Here is a 20,362-nt window from a genome sequence, read left to right on the forward strand (position 1 = left end):
GGTCGATTTAGTTCTTTGGCCCATTTTTTGATTAGGTCGTTTATTTTTCTGGAGTTGAGCTGTAGGAGTTGCTTGTATATTTTTGAGATTAGTTGTTTGTCGGTTGCTTCATTTGCTATTATTTTCTCCCATTCTGAAGGCTTTCTTTTCACCTTGCTAATAGTTTCCTTTGATGTGCAGAAGCTTTTAAGGTTAATTAGGTCCCATTTGTTTATTTTTGCTTTTATTTCCAATATTCTGGGAGGTGGGTCATAGAGGATCCTGCTGTGATGTATGTCGGAGAGTGTTTTGCCTATGTTCTCCTCTAGGAGTTTTATAGTTTCTGGTCTTACGTTTAGATCTTTAATCCATTTTGAGTTTATTTTTGTGTATGGTGTTAGAAAGTGGTCCAGTTTTATTCTTTTACAAGTGGTTGACCAGATTTCCCAGCACCACTTGTTAAAGAGATTGTCTTTAATCCATTGTATATTCTTGCCTCCTTTGTCAAAGATAAGGTGTCCATATGTGCGTGGATTTATCTCTGGGCTTTCTATTTTATTCCATTGATCAATATTTCTGTCTTTGTGCCAGTACCATACTGTCTTGATAACTGTGGCTTTGTAGTACAGCCTGAAGTCAGGTAGGTTGATTCCTCCAGTTCCATTCTTCTTTCTCAAGATCGCTTTGGCTATTTGAGGTTTTTTGTATTTCCATACAAATTGTGAAATTATTTGTTCTAGCTCTGTGAAGAATACTGTTGGTAGCTTGATAGGGATTGCGTTGAATCTATAAATTGCTTTGGGTAGTATACTCATTTTCACTATATTGATTCTTCCAATCCATGAACATGGTATATTTCTCCATCTATTAGTGTCCTCTTTGATTTCTCTCACCAGTGTTTTATAGTTTTCTATATATAGGTCTTTAGTTTCTTTAGGTAGATATATTCCTAAGTATTTTATTCTTTCCGTTGCAATGGTGAATGGAATTGTTTCCTTAATTTCTCTTTCTGTTTTCTCATTATTAGTGTATAGGAATGCAAGGGATTTCTGTGTGTTGATTTTATATCCTGCAACTTTACTATAGTCATTGATTATTTCTAGTAATTTTCTGGTGGCGTCTTTAGGGTTTTCTATGTAGAGGATCATGTCATCTGCAAATTCTAAACATGATTTCACCCCTCCTACCATCTGTTAGGGCTTCTCCTTTGTCCTTGGATATGGGCTATTATTTTTTGGTGGGATCCAACATTCTCCTATTGATGGTTGTTCAACAGCTAGTTGTAGTTTTGGAGTTCTCACAGGAGAAGGTGAGCACACATCCTTCTACTCTGCCATCTTGTGAGGGACTCCATCTTGCAAGGAAACTATATATAGTTTTGATAATTTTATTCAGTCCTCACATCCTAAAACTAACATACATTGCAACTTAAAGCATAACCCGGTGTACGAGACAGCAAAAGAGACACTGATGTATAGAACAGTCTTATGGACTCTGTGGGAGAGGGAGAGGGTGGGAAGATTTGGGAGAATGACATTGAAACATGTAAAATATCATGTAAGAAACGAGTTGCCAGTCCAGGTTCAATGCACGATACTGGATGCTTGGGGCTAGTGCACTGGGACGACCCAGAGGGATGGTATGGGGAGGAAGGAGGGTTCAGGATGGGGAACACATGTATACCTGTGGTGGATTCATTTTGATATTTGGCAAAACTAATACAATTATGTAAAGTTTAAAAATAACATAAAATTTTAAAAAAGCATAATTGATATATTAACTATAAATATCATTAAATTTCCTATTTCTAAATCACAAACTTCTCAAAATTTGTAAGTAAAGATCTATTTTAATTTTTTATCCAATGAAATTAAAGTTTTCAAATACACCCCATATATATTTGAAAATTAATGTGTGCTTTCAATTTTGTAACTCTTCTGTATTCATAAGTCTTCATGAGAATAATGAGAAAAAACTTGTTGCTGAATTGATAGTTAAACACAAGTGTTATTTTTTTGTAAGATAATTTAGGAAGTTTATATTGTAACATGAACATAACATAATCTTTTATGGATTCCAAAAGAAAATCCATAGATTAAAAAAAAAAAAAAAGACATGGAGTCACAAAAAACTGGGTATGGCATTTTGAATGTCTGATCTTTTTCCATCCAAGGAAAGATATCCCTTTGGGATTTGGGAGTTTGTGTATGCAGTAGCTACTGAAATGGGAAATAAAGATTTATGACTCAGAGTTTAGACCTTGTATATCCATTTCTTCCATGGAAATATATGTCATATGAGCCAAGAAAAGAAGAAAACAGGTGATAAATATAACAGAGGATCCCCAGAATGTACAGTCAGAGCAAAGCCAAGCTAGAAAGTTTGCGGAATTTGAGACAAAAAGGAGTAATAAGAAAATGAGTATAAAATGAAGCCAAGAAAAGAGAATTTTTACAAACCTCAGTATAGAATAAAACGTACGTGCATAGAGAGGAATCCACGGTGTTAAATATGACGGAGTTAGAAGTAGGTTGGCCACAGAGAACAAACAATTTTTGACAGTGAAGCAACTGGGATTTAAACAGACAGGTGAAATTAGACATATTTTGACTATGTAAGAACTTATTACAGGACTTCTCTGGTGGGCCAGTGGCTAAGACTCACACTCCAAATGCGAGGGGCCGGGGTTTGACCCCTTGTCAAGGAACTAGATCTTACACAGTGCAACTGAGAGCTTGCACGCCACAACTGAAAGAACGGATGTGTTGCAACTAAGACCTGGCACAGTCAGATAAACAAAATAAAATAAATATTAAAAAAGAGAGTTATTATGAAGGATAATGATGGAACTAGTGTCGTTTCTTCTTTCAAGGAGCATAGTGAAGAAGAACAGAAGAAGGAAGGGTATACTCAAAGAGAAGATAGATTATCATTCTGTTTTTAGCATGAGAGACTTTTGAAAGTGTCTGTAGACAGAAGGAAGCAAGAGAGAAAATTTAAAGAGATAGTAGAAATTAACTGATTAATAATATGAAGTATAGTAGGAAGTAAAAAGAAAAGCAATCTGGATTACAGGTATATTTATGGGAAAGTAGACAGGATCTGAGGAGGAAAAAAAACAACATTTATTCACCACCTATTTTGCCAAGGTTGGATCTTTAAGTCCAATTTTCTATAGGAAAATTTTTTTCCTCATCATTCTTTAGGGTAATAGAATATTATTGTTAATGATTTTAAAATAAATACTTGATCTAGAAATAATTGGTTTAAAGAAGAAAGCTGCTCATACTAAAAAATTTCCATTAACGTCTCATTCTAATCCACTGCACACTCATTTTCATCAGTCAGAAAATATTTATCAAATAAATATTTATCAAATATTTATTCCTGGTGTGTGCATGCTAAGTTGCTTCGGTTGTGTCTGACTCTTTGTGACCCTACAGACTGTAGACCACCAAGCCCCTCTGTCCATGAGATTCTCCAGGCAGGAACACTGGAATGGGTTGCCATTTCCTTCTCCAGGGGATCTTCTGTACCCAGGGATTGAACCTATGTCTCTTATGTCTCTTGCATTGGTAGGGAGGTTCCTTACCACTAGTGCCACCTGGGAAGCCCATACTCTAGATGGGTCAGATAAATAACACTTATTTGGAAAAAAAGAAAACATAATATTCTGACTTTGAGAACTTTGTGAGGAGGATAAGATATATAACATGGATGACAGTAGCCGTAGAGCTGTGTGAGTTAGTAGTCCGAAAGCATTTTCTCTAAGAAGATGTTTGATTTGAGACCCAAATATAAGAAATTAAACTTCTTAATTTTGCAGAGTATTCCTAGAAGAAAAAGCCATCAAGTGTGAATTACCAGACAAGAAAAAAGAAATACTTGGACTATTCAAGAAACAAACAAACAAAGGTCACAATTGCTGTGATACATACAATCATAGGGTTAGCTTAGAAGATGCATTTGGATGGTAGACTGGGACCAGAATGTGTTGAATATTAGCAGTGGGGGCTGGTCAGATTAGAGATGTATTTTGAAATTAGAGAGGATACAAAGGATATAGAGGAATCAAAGATGATGTCAGGATTTAGTTATTAAACTGAATAGACATTATATTTAATGAGTTGGAGAAGACATAGGTAGAATGTATTTTGGTGTAAGTTTTTTTTTAAAGGAAATCGACAGTACGTTTTGCATATGGCAATTTGAAGATACCTATTAGTGATAAACATAAAAATAATATGGAGGCAGAAATTTGGTGGTTATTGAAGAAGTGAATGCCAGCAAAAAAACTGAAGGAGGGTAATGACATAGGGAAAAAAAATAAGCTATGTATTGACAGTATCACAAAAGACAAAGAAAACTGTTTCTGAAGGGAAGAATGGGAGCAGGTTTTTAGGGTGCTGTGGGATACTATATGGAGAAGAAACTGGCAACTCACTCCAGTATTCTTGCCTGGAGAATCCCAGGGACAGAGGAGCCTGGTGGGCTGCTGTCTATGGGGTCGCACAGAGTCGGACACAGTGAAGCAACTTAGCAGCAGCAGCAGCAGCAGCAATGGTACTATGATGGTTCTTATTATACATTTGCCCAAACTCATAGATTGCACAACACCAAGAGTGTACTGCAATATAAACTATGGGTGATAATGATGCATCAGTGTAGGTTCAGTGATTATAATAGATCTACTGTTTTGGAGGAGGATGTTGATAATCAGGTAGGCTATGCATGCATGACAGCAGAGGATGTGCCAAAAATCTCTGTACCTGCGACTTAACATTGCTATGAACCTAAATCGACTCTTAAAAAATAGCCTACTTGAAAAAAAAAAAAAGAACACAAGGTATTGGCTATCAGCTTAAGCATGAGGACAGCCACCAGCAACCTGTCTCAGTGAAACTATGTGGAAGAGGGTCCTCTTGGAGTTGGCTTAGCATGGAAAAAAGTGGGCTATAACCATATTTTTCCAGAAACATCACTGTGAAATGGATATAGTTTGGCAGTTTCCAAGCACTTAACTGATTATGTTTGAAGTCTTGTGGAAATTATTTGTAAATATTTCATTTGACTATGACACTGGATAGAGGCTTTCTTTAAAATAAAAGTGAGTTTTTGAGTTGGTTTTAAATGTTAATAACAGCAAATAGAGCACTTAACCTGCACCAGATACTACTTGAAAAGGATAGGTCCTTGCATCAGTATGATGTGTATTGTTTACCATTTTGCTAAGGAAGAAACTGAAATGTAGAAATTAGAATTTCCCAAGTTTATATGGCAGAGCTGAGAGTAGAAATGATTTAGACTATGAAATGAGCACACAAATATGAAATGATGGTAGAAGGTGTCTATTGCATTCAAGGTGTTGAGTAAAGTCAGTGAGTGGGTGCTACACCCTTTGCTGAGTGTCATGGGACTAAAGAACTCTTCTCAAAGTTTCTGCTAAGGAAGTAAATTGAGGATGCCAGAGCCAAGTTAGAAGAAATTCTAGAATGATCAAAACAAGATGGATGCACTCGTACTGGAACAAGAATAGAATACAGAGATAAAAAAAAAAGATGGAGTTAAAAAGGAAATACAAGAATTGAGAACTGTGTGTCAATTAAAGTTTATAAATGGATATTTTTAAGTGGCTATTTATTTTTCAGTGTTTCTAGTGAATATTTACCCAAATAAGCCAAGTTTTTTAAAAGGTGAGTGACCAAAATAGATTGGAATGAAAATATGAAACAGAGATATATGAGTGATGTAAGAAAGATACAAAGGGTTATGGAGCTTAAAAACAGTGAGGTGGTGTATGAAGGATGAGAAAAGTTTTAAGAGAAAAATGGCCAGTAAATATGAACCTTAAAAAATGGATGAGAACTTAGTTACTAGCAATTAGAAGGAAGTGTATTATACATAGAGAAAGCAGCCTTAGTACCTCATCAAACCATTCATTCATCCACCCATTCATTTATGCAGCATATATTTATTGACCTATTATGTGCATAGCACTTTTAAAGTATTGTAAACTAGAGCATGAAAGAATAATTATAATACCAATGTAATTTACTGCTACTACATGAAAGTCAACTATTTACAGCAGTTATCCAAATGATTATTTCAGATTAAAAAAAATCTTAGAAAACTTGGAACAATAAAATACATATCATGTTTTACATTGAATAACACAGAATATTATATATATATATATATATATATATAGCATGCATATTAGAAGTGAATGTATTCTATAAATGTAGCCAGTATAACAAACATTTGTACACATTTTACTATACCTTTAATATATTCAGTTCTCTGAAAAACATATTTTTGTCTTACCTGCCCTATGCTTCTTTGTTTATAAATATAATTAAATATGTAGCATAATTTAAAATTGCATGGTTTAACAAAATACCTATCTACATAATAATTATTTTATATAAATGCATGCCTTATTATGAGACTCTAGACATTGTTTACTTACTATAAACTCCCCACAACATTTGAAACTGATTAATTTCAGCTGAAGTTTAGGAGCAAGTTTACTTAATTCTTTTTGTTGTACCCAGTGTTTAATGATTCTAATTTTTTAAAAATTAGATTGCTTAATAATCCACAAACAAGCTTTACATCATATTACAGATGTATTTACTTTTTGTTTCCATTTTACTTAACAAGGTGTTTTAACCATTTATTCTATTTAATTATGTCTTTGATTACTGGTGCTTTATCATCCTATACTTAGACATAGACATTACACATTTTAATTTTTCTTCATTGATAAAAGTATTGTAACCTTCAGCAATAAACATATTTTAATTTGTAACTAACTAGAATCACTTAAGACTTTCCTTGTGGCTCAGCTGGTAAAGAATCCACCTGCAATGTAGGAGACCTGGGTTTAATCCCTGGACTGGGAATATCCCCTGGAGAAGGGAAAGGCTACCCACTCCAGTATTCTGGCCTAGAGAATTCCATGGATTGTATAGTCCATGGGGTTGCCAAGAGTCAGACACGACTGAGCGACTTTCAGTCACTCAGAATCATTTAACTCCTTCCTGCTTTCAGATAAAATATCAAGATTTATATTTAACCACTTGAAATTGATTTCGTGTCTATCCAAATGTATCTTTTTTCATGAAAATGGTTTCTTTCAAGAAATTAATAATAAAACTAACTTCCTCCACATCCTTTCATTGTTCTCACTTAGGGCAACTTCCAATTGTTGAAATCTCACCGCTATTTGTTGATTCAAAGTTTTCAAAACCATTGAATTTCTATTTTCATCTAGTCCCTTAACTCTAGCAACTTGACATCAGTCAGACAACCAGGCCCTTATTTATACCAGGTCCACATGTTCTTCATGTTATTCTCATAAGCATGGACTGATTTTGCTTAGTCCATAGTTCATGTCTGACTCTTTACAACCACATGGACTGTAGTCTGCCAGGCTCCACTGTCCATGGGATTTCCCAGGCAAGAATACTGGAGTGGGTTGTCATTTCCTTCTCCAGGGATCTTCCTGATCCAGGGATCGAACTGATGTCTCCTGCATTGGCAGGCAGATTCCTTACCACTCGGCTATCAGGGAAGCCCATATGTATAGATATTTGACATGAAATTCCAATTATGACCTAATTTTTTCAGTAGATCTTCTTTCTTATCATCAGTTCAATTCAATTCAGTTCAGTTGCTCAGTCGTGTCCGACTCTTTGCGACCCCATGAATCACAGCATGCCACACCTCCCTGTCTATCACCAGCTCCTGGAGTTCACCCAAAATCTTGTGCATCGAGTCAGTGATGCCATCCAGCCATCTCATCCTGCCGTCCCCTTCTCCTCCTGCCCTCAATCGCTCCCATCATTAGAGTCTTTTTCAATGAGTCAACTCTTTGCATGAGGTGGCCAAAGTATTGGAGTTTCAGCCTCAGCATCAGTCCTTCCAATGAACACCCAGGACTGATCTCCTTTAGAATGGACTGGTTGGATCTCCTTAGTGTCCAAGAGACTCTCAAGAGTCTTCTCCAGTACCACAGATCAAAAGAATCAATTCTTCGGCTCTCAGCTTTCTTCACAGTCCAACTCTCACATCCATACATGACTACTGGAAAAACCATAGCCTTGACTAGATGGACCTTTGTTGGCAAAGTAATGTCTCTGCTTTTCAATATGCTATCTAGGTTGGTCATAACTTTCCTTCCAAGGAGTAAGCGTCTTTTAATTTCATGGCTGAAATCACCATCTGCAGTGATTTTGGAGCCCAGGAAAATAAAATCTGACACTGTTTCCCCATTTCCCATGAAGTGATGCCATGATCTTAGTTTTCTGAATGTTGAAAAGCCAACTTTTTCACTCTCCTCTTTCATTTTCATCAAGAGGCTTCTTAGTTGCTCTTCACTTTCTGCCATAAGGGTGGTGTCATCTGCATATCTGAGGTTATTGATATTTCTCCCAACAATCTTGATTCCAGCTTGTGCTTCTTTCAGCCCAGGGTGTCTCATGATGTACTCTGCATGTAAGTTAAATAAGTAAGGTGACAATATACAGCCTTGACATACTCCTTTTCCTATTTGGAACCAGTCTGTTGTTCCATGTCCAGTTCTAACTGTTGCTTCCTGACCTGCATATAGGTTTCTCAAGAGGCAGGTCAGGTGGTCTGGTATTCCCATCTCTTTCAGAATTTTCCACAACTTATTGTGATCCACACAGTCAAAGGCTTTGGCATAGTCAATAAAGCAGAAATAGATGTTTTTTTCTGGAACTCTCTTGCTTTTTTGATGATCCAGTGGATGTTGGCAACTTGATCTCTGGTTCCTCTGCCTTTCTAAAACCAGCTTGAACATCTGGAAGTTCATGGTTCACATATTTCTGAAGCCTGGCTTGGAGAATTTTGAGCATCAGATCTGCTATATTCTCAGATTCTAGTCCTCCATCTTGTCTGAGACACCATAAAATGTTGATGTTTGTTATTTCACCGTGTCTGTGTCATGTTTTTATCTTCTCTTTACAAAATGTATAAAATAGGAATTATAGTGGTGCATCCTTTATTGCGAAGAATGTTTACAAATCACTTAGTAATATATTCATATCTTGTGAGTGTTCATGCAGTGTTATGCCACATAGTGTATTCATATTATCAGCATCACTCTAGAGGTATGGGTTCAGACTAGAGAAAATTTGTTTCTTGAAATAACAGAACTGAACTGGGTGAGATTTACACAAATATTACTAAAAATTGGAAAAATTTTTGAAAATCATGTATATCACTGCTTCTTACTTTTCAGAAAAACTAAGGTCACTTGCAAAACCAGCATCTCTGGAGAGGTTATGTTGCTTGTATATGAAGTATGTTTTTATAATTTTTGATGTAATTTTTTTTAATCATGTTGGACAGCACTTAGCAATTAAAGACACCATATTTTGACCGTGAATTCTTAAGGCAGTTCTATAAAGTGACACTTGTGTTCACTTTTATGGAAAGGAAGGATTTGTCTTGATTGCTGATTTGCCTTTTATACCATTTGATGTTTTATAATTGTGACATATCTGTGAGTACAAGAAAAAAGAATGTGCTGATGTGGAGAAATATGCAAGAACAGTGTTTGTTTTTTGATTTTGTTCTCTAGCTGAGGCAAAGTTAAAAAAAAAAAAAAAAGACAAGTTTTATATGATAAACTCATACCTCTCAAATTTGCTTATTATAGAAAAAAAAAAGTTAATTTTCTATTGTTGAAATATTTCCTAACAAGTTTTACTCAAGTTGAAGGAATTGATAAAATTTAAAAATTATTTGAAAAATAAAGGTTAAGCAAAGGACATTCTTCATAACTAAATGAATAAAATAAAAGATTTTGGTTGCTTTTCAGTAAGTTTTAAATTTTGGAATAGTTTTTGATTCATAGAAAAACTGAGGTTAATAGAGTTCCCATATACCCTCACCCTGTCTCTATTATGAACATTTTATAAAATATGGTACATTTGTCACAATTAATAAACAAATACAAATGCACTATTATTAAAGTATCTAGTTTACTTAAATTAACTTAGTTTATATGTAATGTCTCTGTTCTCTTCCAGGATCTGACCCAAAGTATACATCACTTCTAGTACTGATGTCTCCTTAGGCTCCTCTTGGCAGTGACAATTTCTAAGACTTCCTTGTTTCCTCATTTTTGATTAGGAATTCTCAAAATTGTAGGCATTAAAATTATGAATTCCAGGTTCTTTATATGTTGGAGCTGAAACTGGAGTTCTAAATTATATATTTAACTTTTCACTGGTTAATGTCATTCCTCTCTATATGCTTGAAAAGAGAGATTATGGTTTGCCACATTGTCTTGGCAGTAATTTTTAATTAAATATTTGATGAGCAGGAATTAAAATTTCCTGAGGAACTTCAAAACATCTAACAGCAGGTAAATTTGTTTTTAATTTTGTTTTTTTAAATTTTTAAAACCGTTTTTAACATGAGGTTAAGACAACTGTGATACTTACCATATGCTTGTGTAGGAACATGTTTCGTGCATCTGTTATTTTACTGATTGATTAGGAATATGTTATAAGAATTGTGAATTTGAAACCTTTCTAGTTGCTGGCATCTATCACAACCTTAGTCCTAAAGAAATGGTAATTAGCCACCAACAGTGAAGTCAGTTTTGGAAAAAACAAATATCAATTTTCTGAAGTATAATATAAAACCAGGCTAAAATAAGGCTTCTTTTTTGGTTTTGCTTTTTTAAAAAACTAAATCTGAGAATAAAAGTTATCATAAGAATGAAAATATATTTCTGGGATAAAATTACCAAAATGAAATAAGTTCAAGCCAAAATGATAGAGAACAAAAAATTTATGAAATAGGAAACCTGTTGAAGTATATGGTTAATTAAATTTCTAAAACAATGAATCCAAATCAAAATAATGTTGATGCATATTAATTTAATCCTTCTTATTCAGAGGTTTATTTGATACTGTTACATACTAAATCCCCATTAGAGAATAAACATAAGAATTATAGAGATTTTTCTTTGAAAGGACTGATGCTTATACTATAATCAATACATACATCTGTATGGGATGTTATAGGGCATTGAATCCAACATCCACATTCAGAGACCAGGAAACTGAGGACCAGAGAATTCCTTATAAGGTGAATGTCGTGATCTCAAAATCCTGATTCTTTGCTATAGTGGAAGAAAAGAAAAACACATGTATGTAAAAAAATAACAAAAGTATATTACAAAGGATAGTGTGTTATATGTTACCAGAAAATACTGATGAAATGCTGTGTATATGAAAACTGTTTCATGGAAAGGAATTCAAAAGCCACTTCTATTAATATTTTGAAATTACTATTTCAGTACCCAAAGTGATGTCCTCAGGGTAAAAGAGATCAAGGTTCTCACCAGAACTTGAAAATATATTCAGGTTATCTAACTGTTTAAAGTAAAAAAAATAGCTTCATTTATCACAATAGTTTCTGACTAGAAGATCCTGTTTTTTGTCTCTATAGCTTTCTTTCTATAGTTAGTTCCTGTCAAAATATTTCACATGTTATCACAAAACTTTTGCCAAATATCTCATACCTGTCTTCATTGTTTCTGTTCCAGATAGGTATAGGTAACACTTATCAAATATTGAGTAAACAATATGCTAGAAAAATCACAACACCTTCAGTAATCATCTGTTTCCAATAATATGGCCCCAAAATAGTAGTTAGTAGAATGTGTGTAATTTTACAACTAATGTGCTTGGCAGTAGCACTAAAATCAACATTTGGTGATAAAGTTATTTCTGGCAGTATGTGTTATTTTTGTCAAAGACAGTGTGTGTGTTAACGTTTGATGAAATTCTCACAAACCATCTAATGGGACAGAAAATGTGCAAGACTACAGTAGGTGGCTCCAAATAACTCTTAATAATGAATTTTCCTCCTTGCATTCTTAGCCTTGTTAGTGCATATTGGACCTAGCGACTTGCCTCTGATGAACCGAATGTGCCATATGTTCCACAAATGTGCCATATATGATATAACTTCCATAATTAGGTTATGAAGGGCTGTGACTTCTGTGTGCCTGCCTTCTGTCTCTTGCCCTCTCTCATACCATGATGTTGCAAGCTTCCATGTCATAAACTTCTTTATGGAAAGACCCATGTGGCAAGGAACCAAAGAAAGCTTCCATATAAGGGCTTGTAAGGAACTGAAGACACAGTTCAAAACCATGGAAGGAATTAAATTCTGCCAATAGTCAGGTGCATAAACTGAAAGAGGGGACCTTGTGATAACTGCAGATAAGCTGCACACAGATTCTTGGCTCATAGAAACTGTGATATAAATAAATGTGTTATTTTATGCCTGTAAATTTTGGGATAATTTGTTTCATAACAATAAATGACTAAGATTGCTGGGAGAAACATCAATAACCTCAGATATCCAGATGACACCACTCTTATGGCAGAAAGTGAAGAGGAACTATAAGCCTCTTGATGAAAGTGAAAGAGGAGAGTGAAAAAGTTGGCTTAAGGCTCAACATTCAGAAAACTAAGATCATGGCATATGGTCCCATCACTTCATGGCAGATAGATGGGGAAAGAGTGGAAACAGTGTCAGACTTTATTTTGGGGCCTCCAAAATCACTGCAGATGGTGATTGCCGCCATGAAATTAAAAGATGCTTACTCCTTGGCAGGAAAGTTATGACCAACCTAGACAGCATATTAAAAAGCAGAGACATTACTTTGTCAACAAAGGTCCATCTAGTCAAGGCTATGGTTTTTCCAGTGGTCATGTATGGAGATGTGAGATGTGAGATGTGAGAACTGGAGTGTAAAGAAAGCTGAGCACTGAAGAATTGATGCTTTTGAAGTGTGGTGTTGGAGAAGACTCTTGAGAGTCCCTTGGACTGCAAGGAGATCCAACCTTGCAGAATGGACTGCAAGGAGTCCATTCTAAAGGAGATCAGCCCTGTGAGTTAATTGGAAGGACTGATGTTGAAGCTGAAATTCAAATACTTTGACCACCTGATGTGAAGAGCTGACTCATTGGAAAAGACCCTGAAGCTGGGAAAGATTGAGGGCAGAAGGAGAAGGGGATGGCAGAGGATGAGATAGTTGGATGGCATCATTGACTCAATGGACATGGATTTTGGTGGTCTCCAGGAGCTGGTGATGGACTGGGAGGCCTGGCGTGCTGTGGTTAATGGGGTGGCAAAGAGTCGGACACGACTAAGCGACTGAACTGAACTGAACTGAATTCATGGTTTTAATGAAAAATTTATAATGTTAGGACAATGTTCATCATGATGTTTCATGATAAAACTTTTTTCCTAATTGTTATTATAAGAGAATTAAATTGTCTTGCCTTCTACCACTATTTTAACAATTAGAAAATGAACCAAGGTACAAAAAACATGTCTTCCCTGATGGTACAGTAGATAGGAATCTTCCCACCAATGCAGGGGACATGGGTTCAATCTCTGGTCTGAGAAGATTCCACATGCTGAGGAGCAACTAAGCCTGTGCACCACAACTACTGAGTCAGTGTGCGGCAGTTACTGAAGCCTGCATGCTCCAGGGTCTGTGAGCCACGATTACTGAGCCCATGTGCTGCAGCAACTGCTGAAGCCCTAGAGTCCATACTCCACAACAAGAGAAGCCAGTGCAATGAGAAGGTCGCACACCACGACTAGAGAATAGTCCATGCTCTCCTCAACTAGAGAAACCTCACCCACTTTCCAAGAAATATTTCCATTTAAAAAGAAGAATCTAACATGAGAAAGACATTTGAAGTTTAATCAATGCCACTGAAATTAAATAACATGGGGAGCCACTCATCCTTCCTTCCAAGAACCAGGCCACCAATCTCACCTAATTGTGAGACATAAATGTACCTTAAATTCTTACTTGGGAGTAAAATAATTCTTGGAAGATGACAAAGGTTCTCTTCACGATGACAATGGCCATCTGCAAGTTATTTCAAGGTTCTGAATTCTCATCTCAGCAGAAAATTAATTATAAGACTATCTCAGCTTTTAATGGATTTTAAATGATCTAAAAACCCTCTCTATATTTTTAATGTATAATTCTTTTATATTAATAGCAGACAGATATGAGAAATAAACTTTATGAAGCATATAGAACATCAATAACTCTCCATGTATTTTGAGAATTTTTACAGTATGCAATGATAAATCCTAGATCAGAAAGTAAGTAGAAATTACTACATTATTTCAAACATAGTATTTGTTATAAGTAATTGGGTAATTGAAAAACCTGTGAAATGGGCAAAGAAGCAGAGTTTAGGCTGTCCTCAAGAATGACTGCTAAACACACTATAGTGTGGATCAACATAGGAGCTTCTGTATCTGCACTAAACAGGAATGAGAGGGATCAGGAAGGACTATCAAATTAAAAAAAAAAAAAATACACTTGGTAGTTGTAAGCCAAGGATCAGGAAACTATAATACTGTAATAGCTGCCTGTCATCCATGAAGCTAGTTCTGAACATTGCAATGGACAACCTAACCTTTCCAGCAACAGAATGATGCTTCATCTTACATCAAACTCTCAAATTTCAATAAGCACAACTACTTAAAAATAGGGCTTCCTTCACGGCTCACATGGTAGGGAATCCACCTACAATGCGGGAGACCTGGGTTTGGCACCCTGGGTTGGGAAGATCCCCTGGAGGAGGGCATGGCAACCCACTCCAGTATTCTTGCCTGGAGAATTGCCATGAACAGAGGAGCCTGGTAGGCTACAGTCCATGGGATCGCAATGAGTCGTACATGACTGAGTGACTACTCTCTGCACAGCACTTATGAATAACACTGAAGTCTTACAGACTACAAGGAAGTTAAATGGATGCTACAGCTCAGTCTACCAAAGGTGCAACAGCTCTCATTTTTGATTTCTTCATCTGTAACAGCTCTTTGCCCATACTTGTACTTTCCAATAATAATGATAGTTGCAACAACAAACCTCTGTTAAACATACATATCCTTTATATAAATAAAAAGTTCCCAAAAGATTTAGTGGGTAAATTGGACATGACAGATACATCATCTAATAAACAGAAGAAAATTGACATATACTGAGATACGGAAGACTACGGGAGGAAATACCAGGGATTCAATTTTGGATATGTAGTGTTAACACACTATATTGCTATTAGGCACGCAGTCAGAGACAGATCTGCAAATCTTTCCTTCTTCCCTCCTTGCTTTTCCCCTCTTCCACCCTTCCTTTCACTTGTTCATTTTTCCTTCCTTCTTTTCTTTCTTTCCCTTCTCTTTCTTCCTTTCCTTAATTTGTCCCTTTGCTTTTCCTTCCTTGCTTGCTTTCTTCCTTTCATTCTCTTCTTTCTTTCTCTCCCTCCTTCTCCCTTTCCCTCACTCAGTCCTTCACGCTATTCCTCCCTTTGGCCAGGCTTTAACTGCCCATGATTAGGTTATAATGACAGTTCTAGCATTAATTTACAATTAACAAATTCAGATATTGAAAAACTTTGTGAAAATCTATGTCTTATCAAAAAGTTTTCAGACTATTCTGTTGACGTGGAGTACCTATACTACCCCTGTGAACTTTATTAGAACTTTGACAAATGCTTTTAAGTTTATAGGATTTATCTTATAATGATGCTATAATCATGTTAACTTATAATCATGTTGACTCATATATCACATATAGTTCTACATTATATTTTGAAAACATTTTAAAACATTTAGGCATTTTTATATCTGCATCTCTAGACACAAGATGTACATTAAATATTCTGTTTTCTCTAAATGTAAAAATGAGGTACAAATATATTCTGCCTGGCTTTATTTCTCTGTTTTTCCTTATTCTCTTCATTTTATTATTATTTTTTAATTGGGGTATCACTGCTTTAACAATGTTATGTTAGTTTCTGCTGCACAATGAAGTGAATCAGCTATATGCTTACATATATCTCCTCCCTTAGACCACCCCACCCCCATCCCTCTAGGTCATTACAAAGCACTGAGTTGAGCTCTCTGTGCTATACAGCAAGTTCCCGCTAGCTATTTCCCGCATAATAGTTTATATACATCAATTCCAATCTCCCAATTCTTCGCAGCCACCCTTCCCCCTTTATCACTACATCTCCATTCCCTACCTCTGCATCTCTATTTCTGCCCTGCAAATGCGTTCATCTGTACCATTCTTATAGATTCTAAATATGCATTAATATATGATATTTGTTTTTCTCTTTCTGACTTACTTCATTTGGTATCATAGACTCTACTCTTTGCCATTATAACACATACTTTTCTGGGAATCACCTCCTTACCTTCCAATGTGCCATCATTTTGGAAGCATTTCCTAATCAACCTTTCGCTCTGGATACAGGATAAGTGAGGGATCTCTTCCTGAACATATCTGCCCAACTTTTCAGTACATTTTCATGTAACATTGTAATAACTGCTAATTCACTTGATATTTCCACCCACTAGAAGCTAATCTCTTTGGGGGCCGGGAACATATGTTCCTTTTCTATTCAACATCTCTTTTAGTTAACTTTAATATTACTTTTTATGAAAACCTGCTAGATTCCAGGTGCAATAAAAATTGAAAGAAATCATAACCCCTAACTTTAAAATCTGTTAGGAAACATTCAGTATGATATGGTAAATATAATGATAAACATAGCCCAAGCATATTGAAGCCATTTAGTTTGTTAAATGAGTGAAAGAATTAACTATGAACATTCTGAAACGGATAACAGAATCGATGACAGTAAAACCTTTATATTTGTACCTGAATGATAACCTAAACTTTTTATTTTTTTCATTGTTCTGGACACTTAGGTATTAAACTTGTTGGGCTTATTAAATAAGCACATAATCCTAAAACTCTAAGTCAATTTATTCCATGGCTTATGAGAGAATGCAAAAATATTTATATAAATATTTTATTAATATAATATGCAGGCAAATTATGTAAAAATCAATTGATCCATTATTGCTCTTCAGAAGATGAATTAACATGTAAAAATTTATTGAAGCTAACTATAGAGTCTTCAGCTTTATATTACCTGGAGAAGGGCATGGCAACCCACTCCAGTATTCTTGCCTAGAGAATCCCATGGACAGTTGAAGCCTGGTGGGCTATAGTCCACAGAGTCACAAAGAGTCAGACACAACTGAAGCTACTTAGCAAGCATGCACACAGCTTCATACTAAACAATGCCTTAAACATGAAATATAGCATAACCTTTCTACCATTCTCATTACATATATATTCTAAAATATTCATGAAAATAATAAACAGTTTACATAATTGCTAATTGATTACATGCAAAATGTTATTTATGCAAAATATTGTTGATATGCTCTTATTTATTAATTCTTTTCTTGGGAAAAATACAACAGCAGCAAGTGATAGCAGCATATGCTAGCCTCACTCTATTGTGCACTGTTTCTATTTTGTTCTTATTGGAAATTAAAAATAACAGTAGTCAGCAGAGAGAGTTTATAAGCTTAAATAATTTATTCTGTGGCATATAAATATATAGGTTTAATTATAGTAAATATATTGGCAATTTTACATACACAAAACTGTCACATTGAAATGACTTGCAGTACTGGTCACTGTTTAAACAATTCAATTTAATTTTTAGAAAACTAAGCGACAGTGTGTATATATTGGTTAAGTTATAAATGCATTTAGCAGCAAAGCACTCAATTAGCCCCAAATGGGAAAATAAATTAAATTTTTGAAATAACTACCATTTATTTTGTCTCATAATCCAGAGTCATTAGCAATGGGCACTGGTATCATGATTTCTGTCTTTATATTACAGGCTGACCTGCTCCTATATTGACTGAGTGCCTAGGTCATGCCAAGGCCTTTTCTTTGTGCTCGAAATATATCATGGGAGAAAAGACACAAAAACCGCTACCTTAGCATAAATTTCAGTTGGGGGAGCAAGTTAACAAAGAATGAACAAAATAAAGTGAGTAACATATTTGGAGATGGTAAGGTAAAGAAAGTAAAGAGTAGAAGAGAGAAGCTGTCTTGGGAGTGTGGAAGGAGACTAGGCTGCAATTTTAAACAGGGTCATAGGGTTTCCCTGGTGACTCAGAGGTTAAAGCGTCTGCTTGCAATGAGGGAGACCTGGGTTTGATCCCTGGGTCGGGAAGATTCCCCTGGAGAAGGAAATGGCAACCCACTCCAGTATTCCTGCCTGGAGAATCCCATGGACAGAGGAGCTTGGTGGGCTACAGTCCACGGGGTTGCAAAGAGTTGGACATGACTGAGCGACTTCACTTTCACTTTCACTTTCACTTTCATAGGGTTTCAGGATAGCCTTACTGAGAAGGTCATGGATGTGTGTGCCTGCTCCAACACAGTGCCCCTAGTTGGAGCATGTGAGCACGTGTGCACTCAGTCCTGTGTGGCTCTGCCACATCATGGACTGTAGCTTGCTAGGCTCCTCTGTCCATGGGATTTCCCAGTCAGTACTAGAGTGGGTTGTCATTTCCTTCTCCAGGGGAATCTTCCCAACCCAGGGATCAAACCGGTGTCCCTTGCATTGGCAGATGGTTCTTTACCTTCTGAACCAACGGGTAAGCGCCCTGTTGAAAAGCTCCAGTGTCAGCAAAGATTTGCAGGGCTTGATAGAGTATTTAAAGGAAGAGAACACCAGGTAAAGGAACAGGTCAATTAAAGGTTTTATATATTTGCAGACAAACAAGAAGGCCAGAATGGCTGCAGGAAAGTGAACTGGGAAAAGGCAGGAGAAGGCACTTAGAATGGACAGGTTTGGGTGCCAACTTGCGAAGGCTCTGTGAGGCCAGTGTGTGCATTTTGGCTTGTATTCTGAGTGAAATAGGGAGGAAATAAAGAGGCTTTTGATTGGAGAAATGACACTATTTGGCCCATTTTCACTGATACACATTTTCTCCAGGATATTCCTGATAAAATAATGGAGAATGTGGCTCATCTATAGAGACTTACCTAGCCCTTAAAACTTGGAAGCATGGGGTATTGAGGTAAAAGAAGAGATGAGAGTCACTTCAGGAGGTCCTGTTATATTTTGAAAACATGTGATGCCACTGATTGGAGCAAACCATGGAATAGCTGCCATAAGTACTTTGAATGCCTAATACAATTTTTGGCTCTCGCTACTCAAGATATCACCAAAGTGTACCTGAAGCGTTTCATTTGAGGTGAGTACCTAAGTTCAGTAATTCAAAGCATATGTTGGAATGAGCATATTTTAGGTGGGGAAAAAGCAAGCTGATTTCTGTAAGAGTGTAAAAGTGTTAACCTGATACAGAGAAAAATCGTCAAAAATGTCTTGCAATTTATATATAGAAAAGAGTAAATGGAATATATATAGAAAAATAAGTTTGTGCTACATAGAGGAAGTAAAACATTCTTGCTAAACTTTAAATGTGTTATTAATTCTCTAACCCTCTAATGGAGCTTCAGAATTCATTTATTTTAGTTTGGGTATTTTGCCCCTGGAATAATTTTTGGACGATTCATGCAGAATGAACATCTTTGTTAAATTGAAGCAAGTGAGGATTGGAACTGGGACAATGCTTACAAAGTTATTTCAGTTTCAAGATTCTCAAACTTCAGCAAGCAGATGAATGAGGTAGAAACTTCAAAGATGCAGATCCTAAGGCTTCAGCCCCAGCAGTTCAGATTCACTGACTCTGGGATAGGATGTAGATATCAGTATAATAAAACCTACATATGAATCTATTGTGTTTTGCCATACACATATTGGGCAGTGTTTTAGTAGTCTAAATTAGAAGTGATAGGACTTGAAGTTGGCAGTAGCAGTGGAAATGAAGACAATAAACTAAGGGGATAGTTTGAATGTTTAACTATCAAGTTTGACCAAATAAGTATAAATACTGCATGAAAGAGGACTCATGAATAGTCCTGACAACTTAAACTCTGGTAATAAAGAGAATGTTAATGTCGTTAATGCAAGTAAGACTTAAGGAGAACTACCATTTAGAGCAGAAAGATAAATTTTGCTATAAGACAGCTAGAGTTTAAGACGGCATAAAGAAAATGAAATAAAGATGCCCAGCAAAGTACATAAATGCTTTAGGGCCAGTGAGAGTGATGGAAGTTAGATTCATCAATTATTTACATACATTAAGAAGTGAAACTGTAAAAGTGGTTGAAAGGAATACAAAGCTTGGAGAACACAGAAACTGGGTGAGGTGGGTGAGGGAGGTCAGAAGTTTAGACTCAGTCATAAAAATGTTTTCTCTGAGAGGTGACCCTTGAAATACAAATTCAAAGGTAGATCAGGGATTAATTTTTGAAGAAGGCAAGAAAGAATAATCCAAGCAGAGACCACAGTCCCTGGGAAACCCAGAGACAGAGTGGGTGGGGAAAAAGTACTGCTTTATGAAC

This window comes from Bison bison, unplaced genomic scaffold, assembly GCF_000754665.1.
Source record: "Bison bison bison isolate TAMUID 2011002044 unplaced genomic scaffold, Bison_UMD1.0 scf7180017864136, whole genome shotgun sequence".
NCBI classification, from domain to species: Eukaryota; Metazoa; Chordata; class Mammalia; order Artiodactyla; family Bovidae; genus Bison; species Bison bison.